Here is a 22,206-nt window from a genome sequence, read left to right as displayed (position 1 = left end):
TCAAGAATACAGTGGTAGCAAAACTAGTGTGGTTTCTGAGCTCACAGTGTAAGGTACAGTTGGAACCATGATACATTTTACGAGAGTTTACAATGCTATAAGAGGACAAATGGAAGAATGTGACCCAGTATAGAGTTTCTAAATGTTTAAGATGTCTTTTCTAAGGAAGGGAGAATTGAGTAAAAGCTAAAAATTGAGTAGATGTAAATGTCTAAAATTGAGTAGATGTTAATGTGTAAAAGGATTGAAGGATCAGAAAGAACTCCATAATTACAGATGCTGTGGCAGGAGACACTATGGCACATAGAAGAAGAGAGAAGGTAATACATCTATAGTGTAAGGGGCAAGCTCTAGCAACTCTTTCAGCCGTTACTTCTGATGTTTACCTCTGCATCCATCAATCATGTATTTATCTGGCTGCTTCATAATATTTTTGTTATCTATTAACTTTGTACTCTTCCAGATGCATATTATTATATTTTCTACTGCTCTATTACTCATATGCATAAACCCTGTCTCCTTATGACTCCAAGTTGGTTATATCATAACACTCTTTGCATTATTTTTTATTTTTACACATTTTGACTATATAAAATGAATTCACAGAAGACCCATGTTGCACAATATGATATAGTTTAAAGTATCGTAAACTTTTCACCTGAAGTTAATGCTTATCTCATCTATGTCTATGTAGTGTAACCTTTGAATATCTTCCATTTGCTTAAATTGCCTCTCAATGTCTTTAAACACAGCAGTATTTTACTAATTTCACTTTCTTCCAGACATCTTTCCCAGGGACTCATGGCTTGATCCAATAAGGACTAACTTTTACTAGGACTCTTGTAAGACTATTTATTATCTTGGAATCTTCTTTTGACATTATCTGTTTTGTTTGCCTCTTTTATGTGTAGCGGATTTCTTGTTTTCTGAATCCCACGTCTTCCTCTTTCTTGGTCTCTCTCAGTTTCTTCCTTAGAAAGACTGCATGGAAGATAAGATTTTGGAGGTATTGTATATCTGAAAATATTTTCTATTCTGTTCTGCCATTTTTTTATTAGTTGGGCTAAGATGCAATTCTAGGTTCAAAATAATCATCCCTCTAGGATTTTAGAGGCAATATCATGTTGTCTTTAAGCTTCCAGTGTTGCTGTCAACATTATGATTCATTACTCTTTGTATGATACTTGTTTTATTTTTCATCTATGTATCTTAAATTTTAAATTTTTATGAGGATATACCTTACATTTTAAATTATTCTGAGGGTGTGTGAGTTTATTTTTTTCCCATTGTGTTGAGTACACAATAGCTCATTTCAAAGTAAAAATTTATAATCCTACTTCTGAAAAATTTCTTTGATGATTCCCTTTTCCAATTTTTTTAAACTCTGATTTACATCTTGGATCTACCGAAGTGAGCTTTAAAAATATTTTTACTACTTTTTTTCATTTTTAAAATTTTGACCTTCTTCCCAGCATATCATATTAATTTATCTTCCAATCGTTCCATTGTTTTATCATTTCTGCCAACATGTTTATAATTTCTAAATGTTCTTTTTTCTCTAATATTCATTTATTAAAGCACCTTGCTTTTGTTTCATAGATGAAATGTTTTAGGAATCTTACATAGTATGTTTTACTAAGTATTGTTTTCTTCTTTGCATATTCGCTTGTCTTGGCCATTTCTTATATTAGAGGACTTCCTCAGACACACTCATTCTTCCCTATTTTTTATATTTGAGAGGACATGGAGCTGATTTACACAGTCTATGAATGAATGAGCTTTGTAGACTTCATGGTAAGTTCTATCTATCTCACTAGGTTTCTAGGAGAGAAGTAAGTGCTACAGAGTATTATTTGAGTGACTTTTTTTTTTTTTAATTTCAAAGGAAGCTATATAGCTAGTTTCATTCTAAATGGAGAAAAGATAGGTTAATTCTTTGTGTATGACAGAAGCCCTAAAGAATTAAGGATTAATTCTCCCGTGGAACATAGTTTTAGAAGGATTACTTTGACCCCGATGTATCTTTCTTAATAGAATGTTTTTCTTGGGCTGGTTAGATTTTCCAAAAAATAATTTTTCAGTGAACTATCTAGAGGTATAAAATGCCAACATTATGGCAGCTGTATGTGAGGAAATCATACCAGATGTTTTAATACTTCAGTGGGTAAAGGTTCACTGAGGCTCCTGTTTGCCATAAGTGCGGGACTCTTACTCTCAACTGTGCTAGTGGTTCCCAGGTCAGAATTCTGTGATTTTCACAAGAAAAAATTCTCCATCCATAGCAAGAGAGATGAATGGGAGGGACTACTCTGCTCAGAATCAGTGTGAGTGCTCAGAGGTGTAACTTGTTAGTTGCACTTTTAACTGATCCATTAGCCCTAATTTTACCCATACTTCCAGAGCTACATGATGCCATCCATCTTCAGGCTTCAGACGTTTCTGCAATGTAATAGAATTTACTCCAGTGCCTGCTTACGATTCAGTTTTCTGGGGTCTTCTAAGTTATTTACCACTCATCTGTTTTTAACATCTCAGATTTTGTTTCTATTTTCTCTTCTTCTAGTCTCTTTTCTTCCTGAACTTTGTGACAAAAGAAAACAAAACGTAACACATTTTTACGTTATTTCGAGGAGTTTAGAAATAAGCAGAGGAAAATACATATGTTTACTTCACTATAACCAGAAGCCTGATTATTTTTTCTTTAAATTACACTTTAATATTTTGAAGAGATAAAATTGTCTCATTCTTCACTGTTCCAGAAATAAAAAAGTATTTGCTTTTCTGTTTATTCCTTCCTGATAGACTTCAAAGTAAGTAAAAGCATGTATCTTTGGGAATTTTATTTGCAAGTACATTAAATATTTATAAATATTTATTGAGAATAATTTTTATAATATGGTTTTATTTTTAAGAAAGTAAGTCTCTGTTTCCCACTTTATAGGTCCCTTTAAGACTTTGTAGCAAATATTTTAGTTATTTATATATGTTTCCTATATTTCTTGTTAAGATGGTTACAAATCATTTTAAATAACTTGGTAGCGTTTTAAAATACAATATTTGGCTGGGGACAGTAGCTTATGACTGTAATCCCAGCACTTTGGGAGGCAGAGGTGGCTGGCTCACTTGAGCCTGGGCGTTCAAGGCCAGCCTCGGCAACATAGCAAAGCCCTATATGTACAAAAAATACAAAAAATTAGTTGGGCATGGTGATGCACACCTGTAGTCCCATCTACTGGGAAGTCTGAGGTGGGAGGATCACTGAGCCCAGTGGTGGAGACTGCAATGAGCCATGATCTAGCTGCTGCTCTCCAGCCTGGGTGACATCCTGTCTCAAAAAAAAAAAAAAAAAAAAAAAAAAAAAAAAAAAAATCCCTTCCACACAGTATTTTATTTCCATTAAATTTTCTGAGATTATTCAGTATATAAATACATTTTAATTTGTGAACATTTATTTTGTAACCAGGGAGCTACCTGTATTTTTTTCCTTCTAATAAATTTTACTGAATATTGCTTTTGTACCTTAAAAAGGCAAATAGTACTGGCAAATAATAATTTTCTCACTCTTTATTTTTCAAATTCTAAACGAATCTCATTAATTTCTGCTTCCTTTCTTTTATTTGTCTTTTCTGGAAGCATTAACAGATTCTTTTCTATTGTCTTAAAATATTACTTTATTTTATAAGTTTTCTTGTGAAGTAATGCATGCAATTTTATATTTGTATGCAACCTTGACTTTATAACATATTTCTGTGAATAATATAATGATTTTCATAACTTTATAAATCATGTGCAATTATTTTTATTAGTTTTCTACCCATTATAGGAAGAGAGTTTGCTTTTTAAGTGACTGAAATTACTTGCTTGAACTTTCATTAATACATTTTCAAATTATTCTGTCCAGTAGATATCTCTAACTGGTGGTCTCAAGGCTACATTCCATCCACAGACATATGTTTTTTAGAAATTTTGTTATGCCTGTCAATAGTCTTTAAGATGCAATGTAACTATGTAGGTGTGGAATTGATTATAACTCTAGAAATTCAGCATCTATTGTTTTATACCTGATCAATTTCATACACTCTATACAGATAATTGATCTTCAAGCTCTAATTTAGGAAATTCAATTATATTTGTGATATCTCATATTTAGGCTAATGATTATTTCATATTTAGGGGAAAGAAAAACAAACTTTAAATTTGTTCATGACAATCAAAGAATAATTTTCAAAGTTGTTCATAAGCACTATGATAACAGGCAAATACTATGTATTAAGCACAAAATAGTTAACCTGATATTGTTTTATTTTATTTTAGTTTTAGTTTTAGTTTTAGTTTTTGGAGGCAGAGGCTTATTCTGTTGCTCAAGCTGGAGTGCAGTGGTGGGATCTCAGCTAACTGCAATCTCTGCCTCCTGGGTTCAAGTGATTCTTGTGCTTCACCCTCCTGAGTAGCTGGGATTACAGGCACGTGACAACATGCCTACCTACTTTTTTTTTTTTTTTTTTTGATTTTTAGTAGAGATGGGGTTTCATCATGTTGGCCAATCGGTGTCGAACTCCTGTCCTCAAGCAATTTATCTTCCTCAGCTTCCCAAAGTGCTCGGATTATAGGAATGAGCCACTTTGCATGGCCCTGATATTGTTTTAGTATCTCTAAGTTTTGTTTAAGCAACATGAAATAATTGAGGTAATAAATTCAGCCATACTCTAATTAGCAAGGTATAGAAGTAAATATATCAATATTTTTATGTTTTCTACTGCAGAGGTAACATATAGTGGGGACAGAGAAGGCATTTACACCTCCATCCTGCCCTCATATAACCCAGAGACTTTTAGCGGGCACAAACACAAGCAGATGAACATCGGGACCAGCAGACCAAGCCATGGCAGAACAGTGAGGCAGAGAAAAAGAAGATGAGGGACTGGGCCAGGGGAGTTCAGCAGGGAGCAGGTGGAGAAGAGTCCGGACACTGGGTGGCCCAACTCTAGGGGAAGACCACCTTCCTACTGCAGTCCCCAATTCCAGCTCCACGTCCACCTCACAGAGAGCCACCTCCACCACTCAATAAAACCTTGCACTCAACCTTCTAGCTCACACATGATTCAGTTCTTCTGGTACACTGGGGAAGGACTCAGAGAAAGCTGTCACACCGGCCCCCTGTTCTTGCGATAAGGCAGAGGGTCCATTGAGCTGATGAACGCAGAAACCGTTTGCACACCACAAATCTGATAAAGCTTGGTAACGCGCTTCCTCTTGGGCTTGGGGAATCACAGACACCCACTCCTAGACACTGGGGTCAGAGCCTAAAAGCACTCCCACGGGCTTCTGTGCTTGCCCATCTGCATGCTCCCCCTAGGGGTTTGAGCTGCAGGGCTGGTGACCAAGCTGGCGGCACCCTTGTCTTGTCACAAGTCCTGCCAGGGGAATCGGGGAAGTCTCCAGTTTCAGAACCTGGTTATGGGAGTTACATGATGGCTTTGTTCTTCAGTTTTCCCACTGACAGAGTAACAGAAGGAGGAGATCAGCCAAGACATCATTTTAACATGTGTATGCATTCAGTCTTTTTCTACATACTACACCCAATTTTTTTCCTTATGGTTCTGGTATGAGAGTGACAATGATTTTCATCTAGTTCAGTAAGTCTAGCTAAATTAGAAGTAAATTGAAATGTTTATGATTAGAGAATAAAGTTCATCTATTTTATTTTCATCTTGGAATTTTTTCCTTGTGATGATGCTTGCTATCTTCTGTTTAAGCTCACAGATCAAATCTGCACACTTTTCTACATTACATGTCTCACAGGAGGCTGGTTTGTATGGTCCTAACCCATGGTCGGTCCTCTGAGCCCACTGGCTGCTGACTGTCTTCAGTCACAGACGAGCAAGGAGTAAGCTCCTCTGGAGACAAAAGAAATGAAAGATAGTGATTAAGGTATTTATTCCCTTGGCTCCTTCCCGTTTTTGAAGGTTACAATATTTTCTGGTAGTTCCTTCAGGGTTTTGCAGGCTCCCTTCCCTCACCTTTTCAGGAATCTAGAACTAGCTCCTGGATGTTGCATCCTCCCTGTAGTTTCTCTGTATCTTAACCTTTTCTTTGTAAACAGCCTATTTTAAAAACTGTTTTCAAATTAGCCATCATTTGTGTGCAATTTGTTTCCTGCCAAGACTCTAAATGATAGAGTTCACAAACAAATGATCAATACCTTGGTGGCCTAAGGAAATGGAAAAACTCTATTTGTAGAGGAAAACATTCACTATATTGATTAATTCTTTTTTTTTTTCTGGTTTTTTTTTTTTTTTTTTTTTGAGACAGAGTTTCACTCTCATTAGCCAGGCGGCTGGAGTGCAGTGGCACGATCTCGGCTCACCACAACCTCCACCTCCTGGGTTCAGGCAATTCTCCTGCCTCAGCCTCCTGATTAGCTGGGATTTCAGGCATGCGCCACCATGCCCAGCTAATTTTTTGTATTTTTAGTAGAGACGGGGTTTCACCATGTTGACCAGGATGGTCTCGATCTCTTGACCTCGTGATCCACTCGCCTCGGCCTCCTAAAGTGCTGGGATTACAGACGTGAGCCACCGCGCCCAGCTGATTAATTCTTTTAATTAAATTTTGTCTTATTTAAATTTTCATTTTTGTAATCTATAGAACATTATATTAAAGTGTTACCTACAACAAATATATTTCTATAACTTTCTTATTAATTTCCTTTATGTAATGTGATTTAATTGCCCTTAAAATTTTTAGACTTTAGTTTCATTTATGTAAAATGACCTTACTTTTTTCATTCAATAATTTTTCATCTTTACTATCTCACTCTTATTTGAATGTAGCTGATCCAGCATTTGCTTACATTAGATTAAAAACATTTTGCTTTTTCTTTAATTTTTATCACATATAAAATATTTATTCTATTATTTAAGTAAGATAATTTCATAAGCAGGTGGAGAAAATACCAAATATAATGAAAAAGGAGATCACTAATAATCTCAACTTCACAGCCAGTTACTATCAGTATTTTCATATTTGGCATATTTAGAATGAGTAAGATAAAATAGTTGGTAAAAGCAAAATGTAATAAAAGTATCCATGCCTACATTTTATTTTAAATTAAAACTTATAAAGTCCATTAAAAGTCAATAGTTTTACATGTACACCATGTACTTTTTCATATAGAATTATAAAAATAGGATGATGATGATGATACTCCTCTTCCAAACACTTTTCATTTTCTCCCTTTGCCTGTGAAATTACATGCCAAAAAATGTGCTTTTAGGTAGCCTTTGTAATACTCCCTTGTTTCCGTGTAAGGGGCCAATTTACAGGCCATGTTTTTCAGAAATTATTATTTATTAAGAATGGAGATGGAATTGAAAGTTTGCATATTTAATAAGAACTCAAGGTGCTTTAGGTGGAAGTGGCCTTTAGACCACTGTTTCAGAAAAATTGTCTTGATGTGACCAACAAGGCCCTTCATGGCCACTTCTGACAATCTCTAGCTCTGTCTCTCAAAGGAACCCTCTCTACTGGCTTCACTGCAGCCATACCTAACTATTTGAAGTCTCTGGATGCTGCCAGGTTTGTTTATGCCCCGTAATTTTGTTAGTAGTGCTCTCTTGAGCTTGTCTATCTGTAAACACCAGTTTATTTATTGACTTTCATCCCCCATCCTATTTCCAGTCATTGTGAGATACACTGTGTCAGGGAGGAACTGCCTCATAAGCCATCTTACAGATGCCACCTTACTCTTACTAGAATGAATGCCCACTGTCCTCTAAGAGACTATCAGAACAAACTCCAACATGGGCTTGCGCTCATTTCATTTAGGCTCTGGTACATTTTTGCAATCACTATAGAGGCTTATCAGGACAAACTCCAATGTGGCCCCGTGCTCATTTAATTTAGGCTCTGGTGAATTTTTGTAGTCACTATTATCAGCGGAAGTCTTACCTTTATGGTGCACTGATCTGTGCACTTCTCCTGTGCTATCCAAGTCTGTGTTCTCAAAATTGCAAATGAGTGATCAGCCCTGTATGTTCATCCTCCTTTCTGAATATCTTTTCTAACTTCAAATCTTAACTAAACTTGGCTATCTCATGAAGACTGCATTCTCAGAATGAAGTATTCTAAGGTAACAGTTTGAGTCAACAGCCTCTTTGCGAGCTGCTTTTTTTGGAAACTATTATTTTATCTTTCTTTGCTAGAAAGAGCCACTGCTACTTTGAAGCTAGCACCATTAGAATTTACCGTCTTGCTATTCCCTCACCACTGAGCTGTGGTTTCCTCCCTGTCATTAACTAAAGACATTAGTCTCCTTATCGTAAACCAAAAAGTGACTGAGGCACATCTCAATCGATTTAGAGGTGTATTTTGCCAATATTAAGAACAAACCCAGGAAAAAGAAACACAAATCAATATAAGATGTGTGTCCTATGCCTTTTTCTAAGAGGATTATGGAACCTTTGATATTTAAAGGGAAAGAACACATGAGAAAGAAGAAAGAAAAAATAAAGAAGGGAGGGTAGACAGCGAGGCAAGCGGTTATTTTCTTGTGAGGCTCTGATTAGTGCTCAGTGAGTCTGCATTTTACAAGTGAAATGAGGTGGGTAGAGGAAATGTCAATTATGCATTAGTCTTGTTCTCGGTAAATCTAGATATTACATAATACAAGTAAGTACGTGAATTACAGTTATGGCTTTGGGAACAAAATGAAGGCAATTTTTGTGTGACTCAGTTCCCAAGATTAACTTTTCCCTTTGGCATAGTAAGTTTGGGGTCCTAAGAATTTATTTTCCTTTCACATTATCAATCAAGATCCCTGTTATGCATGAGTCAGGCTTCAAGAGACTTGTAGGTCTAATACAAACACTTACATATGGGATTTATTATTATGAGGCATGGCAGGTAATGATCTCTTCATATTAATAAGAGTACAAAAAAATGTTCACCTGCATGTTTGCTTCAATTTATCTCGGTAAACTTCTAGAGTTTAGTCCTTCCTAGTCCTTAATATAATTGCAAATGTATAATTAATATACTTGCAAAATGTTTTATATACTGTGCTTACATAGTGGTTACATATTCTCAATATAAAGTATATATATATATATATATATATATATATAAATGTATATATATATAACGTAGATATATGAATGAATATAAAGCATGTGTATAATTTATTTGTATATCAAATATTAATATTAGGTAGGCTACTCCCTATTCTACTTTGGATATTAAACTGTTTTCAGAAAAAGGGCCATGATATCCATTAGAACTTGTTCCCAGATTTTTTTCTTTTCCCGCAGAGCCCTGACATGAGAAGCGGGAATTTTTGTCGAAGAGCTTTCATCCTTTAGTCATAGAATCATGGAAGTATTCTGGAACATTTTTTTCCATTTCTTCCAAGTGTTCAAGTAATAAGAAAGACAGCAGGATCTTTTATTTCAGAACAAACATGAAGTTATTTAAGATTATGTTATTGAGTAGTCAAAAGATTACTATGGAGACTAAAGAGTGCTTTCAACCTAGAAAAATGACTTTGAATTAAGAAAAAAAAAAACAAACCTTAAACACTTGTCCTAGATAAGAGCCAGTGTGAATTGCCTAAGCACTGACTATGTGATTTTTCAGAGTGCTATTTTGCAAAGTCATTCCACAGCCAGATTTCTAAACATAGACATTGTAAATCGGAGGGAAAAATCCAGAAGACATTTTTGTACACTGAGGTCAGATGAAAATTTCCACTCTTTAGTACTTCGGCCTCTAAAAAACTTTATCTGCCCCTTAGCTTAAATTTTGGAGAGTGAGGGTGGAGGATTAATTAAGACAGTCAAATATTTATAGAAACCTTTAGTAATCAGATTGTTATTATTTTTCTTGACATCTGGTCTTTCCTGTGTTACGTCTTTGTAAGATGTATTCTCCCATCCTTTTTTAGAAAAACATTATTGAAAACATGCTTCATAATGTGAAGATCACAAAAAGGTTTTCTTCCTTGGTAAAGTGACTAGTCACTATCTAAAGTGACTAAAGCAGCTGAGGTTAGGGACTACAACTAGCAGCTAACTGCCATAGTCCATTTTAGAATTTTAGGAATAAGAGCAAAAGCAAAGAGCATGAGATTAAAGAAAGAATACATTTTTTAAAATACCACAGTATCACTAGCCTGTAACACAAGCTGCTCCCACATTAGTATGGAAAGGCAATACCAGCAATTGCTGTTATCTGGCAGGAGAATTACTCGCAGATATTTTCAGCTACAGGCGTCCTTAGCTAGGCACAATACACTGCAAAGTGGTGAGTTTTGTCAACTCACATGTAGTGAAAGCTTAAGCGATTATTTAAGTACCTGGAGCAAAGGAGTGTAAAACTAGCATTTATTGAATACAGAATTATAGATTTGGGAGATTAGCAAAACAGTAATCTGCAAGCTTCCATTCTATAAATGGGGTCTTGCAGAGCGACACTTAATTCAAAAGAATGCCTCCTACACTCTCTTGCACAGACATAATTATAAAATATTCTTAGTGGTAGGGAACATTTACCAAGTAAATACACATTTAGTAACTATTCAGAATAAAATGTTTCTATGATTTCATAGTTTTAATCTTCTGTGATATGTAATTCTAATGATTACTGCTTAAAAGAGAGTGTCATGCTGAATAAATATATGATTTTAATATATTTGTATAATGCAGTATAGAAGCAAAATAGCTTGGTCGTAGAGAATGCATGGGTAAAGCTTATTAAACTTTAGTAAACAATACCAAATTCTTTCCCAAAGAGTTGTCTCATCATCAGTACATGTAAGTTCCTGTAGCTTTACTCCTTGACAGCAGTTGGTATTATTGGTCTTTTTCATTGTATCTGTTTAGCGGGCAGTGGTTTTAATGTGTATTTTTCTTACTTCTCTTGAGATGGTTACATTTTCATATTTACGAGCTATTCAGTATCCGTTTATATAAAGTGCCTGTTCAAGTCTTCTCTCTCTCTCTCTTATTGGAAAATCTGCCTTTTATGTTTTTCTTATTGATTTGTAGTTCTTTACAAAATATGGATACAAACTCATTTTCAGTTACAGGGTTATATTTTTTTCTTGATATGTGGCTTGCCTTCTCACTCTCTCACTGTTGTTCTTTTTAAAAGTTAGTAATTTGAATGTACCCAAATTGGAAAGATTTTCCCTTGATTGTTAGCATGCTTTTTGTCCGGTTTAATAAATGTTTCTCTGGAATCATGACATGAAGATATTTGCTTATTTTATCTTCTAAAAGCATTATGTTCTAACGCTTCACATAAGAGTCTATAATGTGCATGAATTTGTTGTTATCTGAGTGATATGAAGTAGCTTCCAATCTTTTTTTTTTCTAGACAGATTTCTAAATGTCCAAGCATGAGTTTTTGAAAACGGTCTGCTTGTTCTTCCTCCTCTGCTCAGCTCTGCCACCTTTGCTTTAAATCATATATCATTATATGCATGAGTATTCTCACTAGGTTTTAAAATTTTGTCTATTCTTGAATCCATGGCCATACTTAATCACTCTATTCTTCTTTGTAAAATTGAGTATAATTTTACTTATTTTGGATTCAGGGAGTACATGTAGATGTTTCTTACATGGGTATAGTGCGTACTGATAGGGATCGGGCTTCTAGTGTACCCATTATCCCAGCAGTGAACATTGTATGTAAGAGATCCTACTTTTCAGCTCTCACCCCACTTCCACACTCCTTACTTTTGGAGTCCCCAGTTCTATTGTTTCCATCTTTATGTTCACATGTACCCATTGGTTAATGCTCCATTTGTGGTATTTACCAGGTAGGATACTAAGAACTATATAAAGGAATGTTCATAATGGAATTTTTCACAAGTCATAAAATAGAAAACCCAAATAACAGTAGAATATGAAAATATTTTTTAGATATTTATATAATGCAGTATGGACGAACTGCAGCCACATGCATGATGTGATCATATAAACATAACAGCAAGTGAAAGCTACTACACACAAAATAATAGTTATGCACTCTATGATTTCATTTACACACACTATACAAATTCTACATTTTCGTTACTAGAATGTAGAAACGACATTGACTTTTTTTGATTTATTTGTTTTTAATTTTCATGAATCTGAGGCACAAGTGCAGTTGTGTTACATGGAAATATTAGGTAGTAGTAAAATCTGGGCTTTTTGAGCACCCATCACCAGAATAATGTACATTGTACCCAATAAGAAGTATTTCAGTTCTCACCTCCCTCCCATCCTTCCATCTTTTGAAATCTTCGCATATGTTATTCCACTCTATAAATCTGTGTGTACCTATTGTTTAGATCCAACTTATAAGTGAGAACAGGCAACCTTTAACTTTCTGCTTCTGAATCATTTCTCTAAGGATAATGACACACAGCTTCATCCATCTTGCTGCAAATGACATGATTTTATTCTTTTAAAAAATTTCTAACTTTTAAGTTGTGGGGTACATGCGCAGGATGTGCAGGTTTGTTGCATAGGTAAATGTGTACCATTGTGGTTTGCTGCACAGGTCATTACATCACCTACATATTAAATGCAGCTTCCATTAGCTATTTTTCCTGATCCTCTCCCTTCTCCCATTCCCACCCCATGACAGGCCCTGATGTGTATTGTTCCCCCTATGTGTCCATGTGTTCTCATCATTCAGCTCCCATTTATAAGTGAGAACATGGTATTTGGTGTTCTGATTCTGCATTAGTTTGATGAAGATAATGGCTTCCAGCTCCATCCATGGCCCTGCAAAAGACATGATCACGTTCACTTTTATGTTTGCATAGTATTTTATAGTGTATATGTAACACATTTTCTTAATCCAGTCTACCACTGATGGGTATTTAGGTTGATTCCATGTCTCTGCTATTGTGAGTAGTGCTGCAGTAAATACATGCGTGCATGTATCTTTATAATAGAACAATTTGTATTCCTTTGAGTATATACCCAGCAATGGGATTGCTGGGTTAAATGGTATTTTTGCCTCTAGGTCTTTGAGGAATCACACTATCTTCCACAATGGTTGAACTAATTTATACTTCCAGCAACAGTGTAAAAGTGTTCTTTTTTCTCCACAAACTTGCCAGCATTCACTGTTTTTTAACTTTTTAATAATAGCCATTCAGACTGGGAGATAGTATCTCACTGTGGTTTTGGTTTGCATTTCTTTTATGACCAGTGATGTGAACTTTTGTTCATATGTTTGTTAGCTGCATCAATATCTTCTTTTGAGAAGTGTCAGTTCATATCCTTTGCCCACTTTATAATGGAGTTGTTTGTTTTTATCTTGTAAATTTATTTAAGTTTCTTATAGATGCTGGCTATTAAACGTTTGTCAGATGGATACATTGCAAAATTTTTCTCTCATTCTGTAGGTTTTCTGTTTACTCTTTTGATAGTTTCTTTTGCTGTACAGAAGTTCTTTAGTTTAATCAGATCTAATTTGTCAATTTTTTCTTTTGTTGCAATTGCTTCTACTGTCTTCACCATGAAATCTTTGCCCATGCCTATGCCCTGAATGGTATTGCCTAGGTTTTCTTCTAGGTTTTTATAATTTTGGGTTTTACATTTAAGTTTTTAATCCATTTTGAGTTTATTTTTCTACATGGTATAGGAAAGGGATCCAGTTTCAACTCTGTGTGTATGGCTAGCCAGTTCTCCCAACACCACATATTAAACAGGGAATCCTTTTCTTATTGCTTCTTTTTGTCAGTCTTGTTGAAGATCAGATAGTTGTAGGTGTCTTCTTTTGAAAAATGTCTATTCATATTTTCTCCCCACTTTAAAACAGGGTTATTTAACTTTTTTTGTTGAGTTGTTTGAGTTCCTTTTAGATTCTTGATATTAGCCCTTTGTCAGATGCATAGTTCGCAAATATTGTCTCCCTTTAGATTATTCTCTTCTGTATGTAATCTGTTTACTTTGTTGATTATTTATTTTGCTGTGCAGAAGCTTTGTAGTTTAAGTCCCATGTGTCCATTTTTCTTTTTGTTATTTCCTTTTGAGGACTTAGTCATAAATTCTTTCCCTAGTCCAATGTCCAAAAGTTTTTCCTTGGCTTTATTCTAGGATTTTTTTACAGTTTCAGGTCTTAAATTTAAGTATTTAATCCATCTTGAGTTAATTTTGGTATATGATGAAAGATAGAGGTCCAATTTCATTCTTCTGCATTTGGCTAGCAAGTTTTCCCAGTACCATTCGTTGAATATAGTGTCCTTTCCCACTGTTTCCTTTGTTTGACTTCTTGAAAATCAGTTCGTTTTAGGTATGTGTCTTTATTTCTCGGTTGTCCATTCTGTCCCATTTATCTATGTGTCTTTTTTTGTACCAGTACCATACTGTTTTGGTTACTATAGCCTTATTGTGTAGTTTTAAGTCAGGTGATGTGATGCCTCTAGCTTTGTTCTTTTTGCTTACAATTGCTATGGATATTCAAGCTTTTTTTCAGTTCCATATGGATTTTAAAATTGTTCTTTCTAATTCTGTGCAAAATTGTTAGTAATTTGATAGAAATTGTGTTGAATTTACAGATTGCTTTGGGCAATGTGATCATTTTAACAATATTGATTCTTCCTATTCATGAGCATGGTATGTTTATCCATTTGTTTGTATCATCTATAATTTCTTTCATCTGTGTTTGTTGTTGTTTTATAGACATTGTTCACCTCCTTGGTTAAATGTTTTCCTATGTTTTGTTTTTTCTGTGTTTGTGTGTGTGGTTGTAAATGCAATGAATTCTCAATTTTGTTCTCAACTTGAACGTTGTTGATTTACAGAAATGTAAGTAGTATTTGTATGGTAATTTTGTATCCTGAAACTTTATGCTGATTATCTTTTGTATTTCTGTGATATGTGTTGTAATGTCACCTTTATTATTTTTGACTGTGTTCACTTGAAGCTTCTCTTTTTATCTTTGTTAATCTAGCTACTTATCTATCAATTATTCTTTATATTTGAAGCAAGAGAGAATATCATTTATATTTTCTTGAAAAATCTTAAAATAGCTTTATTTATTTTGTCAAAAAATGTCTTCTGGTTTATTTATTCTCTAGTGTATATTTGTTTTCTAAAAATTATGTTCTGTAGTTTTCTGTATTATTTTCTTCATTTTTACATTTAATGTGTCTTTTTATTAAAGTTTTTGAAATGAATGACAAGATCATTAATTTCAAGGCTATCTTATTTTCTGACACAGGTGTTTTAAAGTACACATTTTTATATAATAGCATTTAAATATGTAAAATTATTTTGATCATTAGATTTTTCCTAGTTTTTATTATATCTCTGACTCATAAATTATAATTATTTTTATTATTATTAGTTGCTAACTTAATTTTATTATCATGAGTATATAAACTGTGATTTCAACCCTTTGAACATTCTTGAAGACTTGCCTTAAATTTCAGCAAATGTTCAACATTTAAACATATTTAATATGTGCTTGAAAATAATGCAGATTCCATAATTTTCCAACTATATTCCATGTAGCCTTTAAGCAGTTTTGTTCAAATATTGTTTTAATCTTATTGCTCAAATATTCTAAATATTTACTGAGTTATTATCTTCCCCTTTTATGAGTTATAGATAGAAGCATCTTAGAAATTTCTAGTAAGATTCTTGATTTAGTTTTTACCATACAAGCAGTTTGTAAATTACACACACACATGTAAAATCATATATGTGTTATATTTGTGTCATTTAATTCATGTATTAAAAATTTAGAATTTAAAACTCGTATATTTTCAGTGTGAGTGAAATCTGTAAATATTTTAATTGTCTCTATTTACCACTGATACTCCTTTTTCTTAAAGTGTCTCCCCCGACCAATATTACTATAGCTGAATCACCTTTATTTTAGTTCATATTTGTATGGTATGTCTTCTATATTCTTCAGTTTACTTATAATTTACAAGTATCTCTTACACATAAAATATAGCTTTATTTCCAGAACATAATGTTATTTGTAAAATCCACCTATTGTCCAAAGCAATTACTTTCAGTGTGATTGCTAATACTAGTAATCAGTAAAATGCTAATATTTACCATGTTAGTGAGTACTTTCTATTTCTGACAGTTTTATAATCAATGTTCATGGTGTTCTTAACTTCTTTTAGGAGGATTCTGTATTTTTTATTAATAATTTGCTTTCCTTTTTACTTTATAAATAATACATTATTTTATTATTATTTTAGTGCTGATACAGATTACATGTCCTTGGTTAATTAAAATCTAACATTCATTGTCAACACTTTCCTTTTTCAGCTAACACTAAAACCTTATAATGTTTTAGTTTTATTTACTACTTTTATGATTTTAAATTTATTTTTAATACTAATGAATACTCTATCATTAATATTCTATTATAAATATTATTTTATCCGGTCAGTATTTATTTATGTTTATCACACATTTACCATTATTTTTTGTTTCTTTTTATTCTTTCCCGAATCTTTAACTTTGCATAACATTTAAAATTTGTTTTGGATGAAGAATATCTTTATTATGATATTTCTTTTAGTACAATGTCTGTACTATAATATATTGTTCTTGAGTTTTTGAACAGAATATTTCTTTCTTCCTCTTTATTTCTTAAAATGTATTTTTATTAGTATGGCATTTTCTTCTGGTAATTATTTTCTTTCACCACTAGGAATGTGTCATGCCATTGTATTTGGCTTCGATTTTTCACATAAAAGTCACTTGTACATTACTCTTTGTAATCTATCTCTGTTTTTCTGGTTAGTTTGAGTATTGTTTTGTTGTTGTTGTTGTTGTTGTTGTTGTTGTCTTTGGTTTTCTGTACATTTTATATGATATTTCTAAGTATGAATTTATCGAACCTGTAGTTAAATTTCTAGAATATGCTTGCCAAATGTGTAGCTTGATGTTTTATTAAATTTGAAAATATTTAGTCACAACTTTGTATATTGATTCTACTCTCTTTCTTTCCTTTTTTTGCTGGAATGCCAATTATATGTATGTTAGATATTTTTGCCATGTGGCTCTTTCTTTATTTCATCTTTTTTGCTTCTTTGTGCTTTTGCTTCTACTTATTTTCTTCTAATTTTATTTTTGAGTTTCATAATTATCTTATCAATGCTGTGATCTCACTTACTACCTTCATAATTTCAGTTACTATATTTTTCATTTCTATATGTTTGGCTTTTTTCCACTGTGCTCCAATTCCAGCTGTGTGCTTTAATTTTCTGCCCTAATTTTTATCTCCCTAACATACTGATAACCTTATGTTAAAATCTCTCTCTGATTATTTTAATTTCTGGAGCCACTGCTTCCACTGTTAGTTGTTTTGCTGATTTTATATCATGTTGCTTGTTATATTCATGGCTCAAATTTTTAATTTTGTACTGAATAGTTTGTTTGAACAGAATTAGATTTTCTAGAGTAAGAACAATATTACTTTGCTCCAGGAAGGGTTTAGTTTGTTTGGCACTGACACCACTAACAATGTGGTATCATTATAATTCAATTTCAATGCTTAAAATTTTGGAGTAGATCCAGATGATTTGAAGTTTAGCTATGGTTTGTGCAAGGACTGTTGCATACTAAATTATTGTTTATTTATTGAGCACTGTTTTTTGCCTTACCACTACACATAGAAGGTGGGTTGCTAGACATCACATTCTTCATGAGCCCTGTGCTTCAACTTTTGTGGCTTAGATCCATGAAACTAAAAAATGCTGCCCAGTTTATCACTTGGTTTCTATACCAATAAGTAGAAATGTCAGGCCTACTTCTTGGCCTGCTCTTTCTCACCACAGTGTCAGTCTTTGATAACTTCTGGCAGATTCTATTAAATGTCTAGATTTTCTCGTTTTTGTTATTAGATATTTTGGTCTGATTATCTAAGTTTTCTGTTATCTTAAGTCAGTGTCTTATATATTTTATAATTCAACCTAGATATCTATATGCTCTAAATATTATAAAGTTAATACTTGATCTGTGATGACTACAACATGTTATTTTATTCATCTTTCCTTCTTAATATTTCTTTTTTGGTCAAACTCCTTTCAAAGTTTTGTAAATATATCTTGCCTTCCATAACCAATAAAAGACGTAAAAAGATGTTTTTCTAAAAGTCAGCAAAACAGCTGTAATTTTTATGGCTGTTACTACACCTGAACATATAGATATATGTGTGTATATGTTATTACATATATAATATTATATATAAAATATTGTATACATTGGAATATATGTATATATAATGTAAACTTATGTATATACTGATGTATACATATATCTTTATAGCACATATATGTACATATATACACATATATGTGTGTGTGTGTGTATATATATATATATATATTCTAATAGTTTTTTATTCCTATTATATATAAAATCATATAATGCTAGAGTCTGAGTTAGAGGGGACATGTCAATTCAGTGGTTTCAAACATTTCTTCAGCTATGTCAGGATCCTGTAAATGATTTTGTGAAAATCAGTCTGAGAGCAGTTCATCAAGGACGTTCAGATGTTTTCAATCTGGAAGTGTTTTCAAGAATTGAATTCTAATAATTCTTGTTTCCATTCTCCTAAATCAAGCTTCCTCCACACCTTAATCCCTTGCTACTTACAGTGTTTTAAAGTTTAGCTACCAGTTATTTTTAGAAGGAAATTACATATACTGTTTTGTTGAGAAGATAGCATATTGTCATTCTCATACTGTTGTAGTTTAGCATTTTATACGTCTTAAAATACTTTTCACTTCATTGTCAAAATGTGGGAAAAGTTTATTCTGATTAGGGTCTTATATTTAACACTGTATTATGCAAAAGGCCTTGAATGAATTATTTACTCCTTCGCATGCTCTACAAAATAAAACCCCACAAGGAATTACTAGATAAATTTTGAATTCCATAAGTAACATTCCTATGTAACACATTTTAAATACAAGAGCATAAAAATGATAGTGCGTTCATTAAGAACAATATTTATTTTTGGCTTAAGTCCTACTTCTTATTACCTTAAAAGCTGGCATGGTTTTCAAATCAGGTTTAGGGAAACATAGTGAAAGAACAAAAATAAACTTATGAATTTTACTCGCATCAAATGTCAGTTCCCTTGAGCCAGGTTAAAGTCTCTTGAGACAATGTAGCAGAAGCATTTTTTTTTCTCCCACACTAAGAATGCTTTTCCCCGCCGGGTCTTGTCCTGCCGGACTTGTTCAGTGCTTTCATATCACGTAGTATTTATCCTTCAGGGTACTTACCACAATTGCAGCTACTCTGCATAATTATTTGCTGTCTTTTTGAAAAGACATTAAACATTAAGAGAATGGAAATCTAATATTATTTGATCACCACTTCTCCTCAGAACCAGTCAAGTATCAGCATATGGTATGTGCTCAATAAATAGTAATATAATTAATTTTGAAAGCAAGTGCTTGAATGAATCAATAAATGCACTGGCTCTACTATATCAGAAAATCTGGATTTGGCTCAAAGGGAGTTATTAGCTAAAGTTCAGGTAAATTATTATACATCGTGTATGTTTTTACTTCCCTGTAGACATTTCTAATGAAAAAAGCCAGTATTTAAACTTATCTTTAAATCACAAAATCTTTGCCCTTCTTGTTTATTATTTTTAAAACTGGTGCATATCTGAGATCTTTTACCATGTTGCTGGTGATAATTATAAAGCAGAATTGGAGTAAAGACAAGGGTCATAATGATTTGGGCTAAACAGCACACCACATCATGCACTGAATAAACACACAATTAAACTAAGAGATAAATAGGCAGTTCAGTAGCATTTATATGCATTGTAACAAACCCAAACTTGTCCTGTCTGCTGATTGTCTTATTTGTCATTTTTGAAATAAAAAATGTAAATTTTGAAGCTTATAATTAGCCATTAAAGTTGAATAATTAAATCTTCTACTATAACAGAGTTTTTCTATGAGACAGAGTAATGGCATTGTTCATCATGATTAAAGATTAAAGTTTAATCTAATTTAAGACATTTGTCATTCCCTTTTGAGGCTACTGAATAAAGCAAGTTTCATTCACTTAATTATATTCACATCTGCAGCAAGAGATAAGTTTTAGAAAATATTTATGCATGCATATACAGATATATATACCTACACACACACACACACACACACATACACACATTCATTCACACCTCACACACACACATATACACATCTATTAAGCATATATTTTGGAAGAGTAGAAACTGTCAATTTACTAAACTCAGTTATATGGCAGATGACAAAATGATACTTCCAAAGTTCTACTTCTAAAGGGCTCATTATACTTCTTGATAAATTTTTATCCCTCTGTGGTGAAAACAATCATCATGGTCTTTATCAGTGTCTCATTGTGCTCAGCAAGGTTCTAAGTGTTTCATATTTGTTAACTCATCCAATTCTTACAACTTGTGAAGTAAATGTTATCATTATCTCTATTTCACAGCCTGAAGAAAGGCAGGAGTGAAGAGGTGAAAGAATTTACCCCAGATTACAAAAATAAGAAAGCAGTGAAGCCAGGATTCAAATCCAGGTAGGTGTCTCCAAGTCCATTACTCTTATCTACCAGATCACTGAACATGACACCGCCATATCCCACCCTACCAACTGACCTCTTCTTACTGCTTTCCCAGGGCACTTTGTGCCTCTTTCAGATTCCTTGTCATAACCTCCCAGTCATCACTGTTGCTAGATTGCAATTTCCTGAGAGTAAGAAAGTTCTAATTTTTATGTTTAAAATATTTTTAAACATTTAAAAGAAACTGAAATACAGGTAATAAGATGTTAAACATCCACACCCCTACCACATTTGTCAATCTTAATGCTGAGAGGTTTAGTAAGATAAATTCAGTATTACAGATAAATGAAGTTCTTTATTTTCAACTTCCCAGGCTCATTCTCTGGCTTCTTTTCTTCTTCCTTACAAACGAACACTATTATGAATTTCATCTCAGTTTTTCCAATCTGTCTTTGAAAGTTTTAGAACAACATATACACATATGTATATGTTACATATGTGTGTGTGTGTGTGTGTGCGTATACACACACTTCTTTGACAGCATTATGTGTATGATATTTACCTCTTTCTTCAGTATGAAACAATTGTTCTCTCAGTAGCATTTCATTGTATGATTGTATTGCAATTTATTGATACATTCTATTGCTGGTTATGCTTGGGTCATTCCCAGCTTTCTACTATTTGTTGGATTGTAAATTGGCTTTGAAAACTGCTGGGCTGTAATACAATCTGCTAAACTAGTCTACTAAAGCAAGGCACATAATGCCCTCCAAACCAGCAATTTCACTTTCTGGTGAACACCCAACCTAAATGTGTATATATGAGTACCAAAAATATATTCACAAGAATGTTTAGTAGCACGTTACTTATAATAGCTAACATTATATAATTTTTTTAGTTTTAGGCTGTTGATATATGGATACAGTTCTTTCATTTTAACTGCTTTAATTATTTTTATCATATTACTATTAAGACTTTATTTTTGTTTCTATAAACAATATTGCAATGTCTCATGATATATTTGCACAGAATTTCTCTAAGGTATACATGTACCCAGAAGCCAAATTTCTTGATGTTTTAAAAATAGCATATTTGAAATATTATTTTATATTTACAAATGGAAAAACAGTTTATTCTGATTTGTTTTTATCAGTCACCGTCAGAATTCTTGTATTTCACATGTTTAATAACATTGGAAATTGTCAGGATTGCTTTTGTAAATGTAATATATTCTGTGAGTGAAATTGACTCTTCTTGCTTTAACCTGTGTTTTCCTAATAGTAAATTTGGATATAGGTATTATTTTGGGCGAGGGAAGGGGCATGTGGTGTATCTCTGTTAGGAATCACTTAACACATATCTCGCTTGGATTGTTGTTTTCTTTCGGATGTGAATTATCTATTGTGTATGTTCATTCTGCCTATTATACATATTATGAACATATTTCCTAAGACTGTCTTGACTTTATACTTGGTTTATGGGGTCTTTTATAAGATAGGAAAATTTTGTTTAATGATGTCAGATATTTTAACTACTGTTTTCTTTCATGCGATTTGCTTGGTATCATCACTAAATATCGTCTTCTGTTCCAATATCATGGAAAACTTCTCCTGTATTATTTCTCATAGTTTTGAAGTCTTGTTTTCCAATTTAAGTCTTTGAT

At 33.1% G+C, this 22,206-nt stretch overlaps 1 long non-coding RNA gene across 4 annotated transcripts in view; it reads left to right on the top strand.

The window, feature by feature from the left end:
• Positions 1-22,206, top strand: part of LOC141584319 (uncharacterized) — a 630,894-nt gene that overhangs the window by 310,068 nt on the left and 298,620 nt on the right. For all 4 annotated transcript variants that reach the window (XR_012517309.1, XR_012517307.1, XR_012517308.1 and 1 more), the window contains one exon: positions 20,472-20,558. This is a non-coding gene — a long non-coding RNA (uncharacterized LOC141584319). The remainder of the gene's footprint in view (positions 1-20,471; positions 20,559-22,206) is intronic.

The sequence above is a fragment of the Saimiri boliviensis genome, chromosome 4, assembly GCF_048565385.1.
Source record: "Saimiri boliviensis isolate mSaiBol1 chromosome 4, mSaiBol1.pri, whole genome shotgun sequence".
Lineage (NCBI taxonomy): Eukaryota > Metazoa > Chordata > Mammalia > Primates > Cebidae > Saimiri > Saimiri boliviensis.
This window is presented reverse-complemented; position numbering and strand designations above follow the sequence as displayed.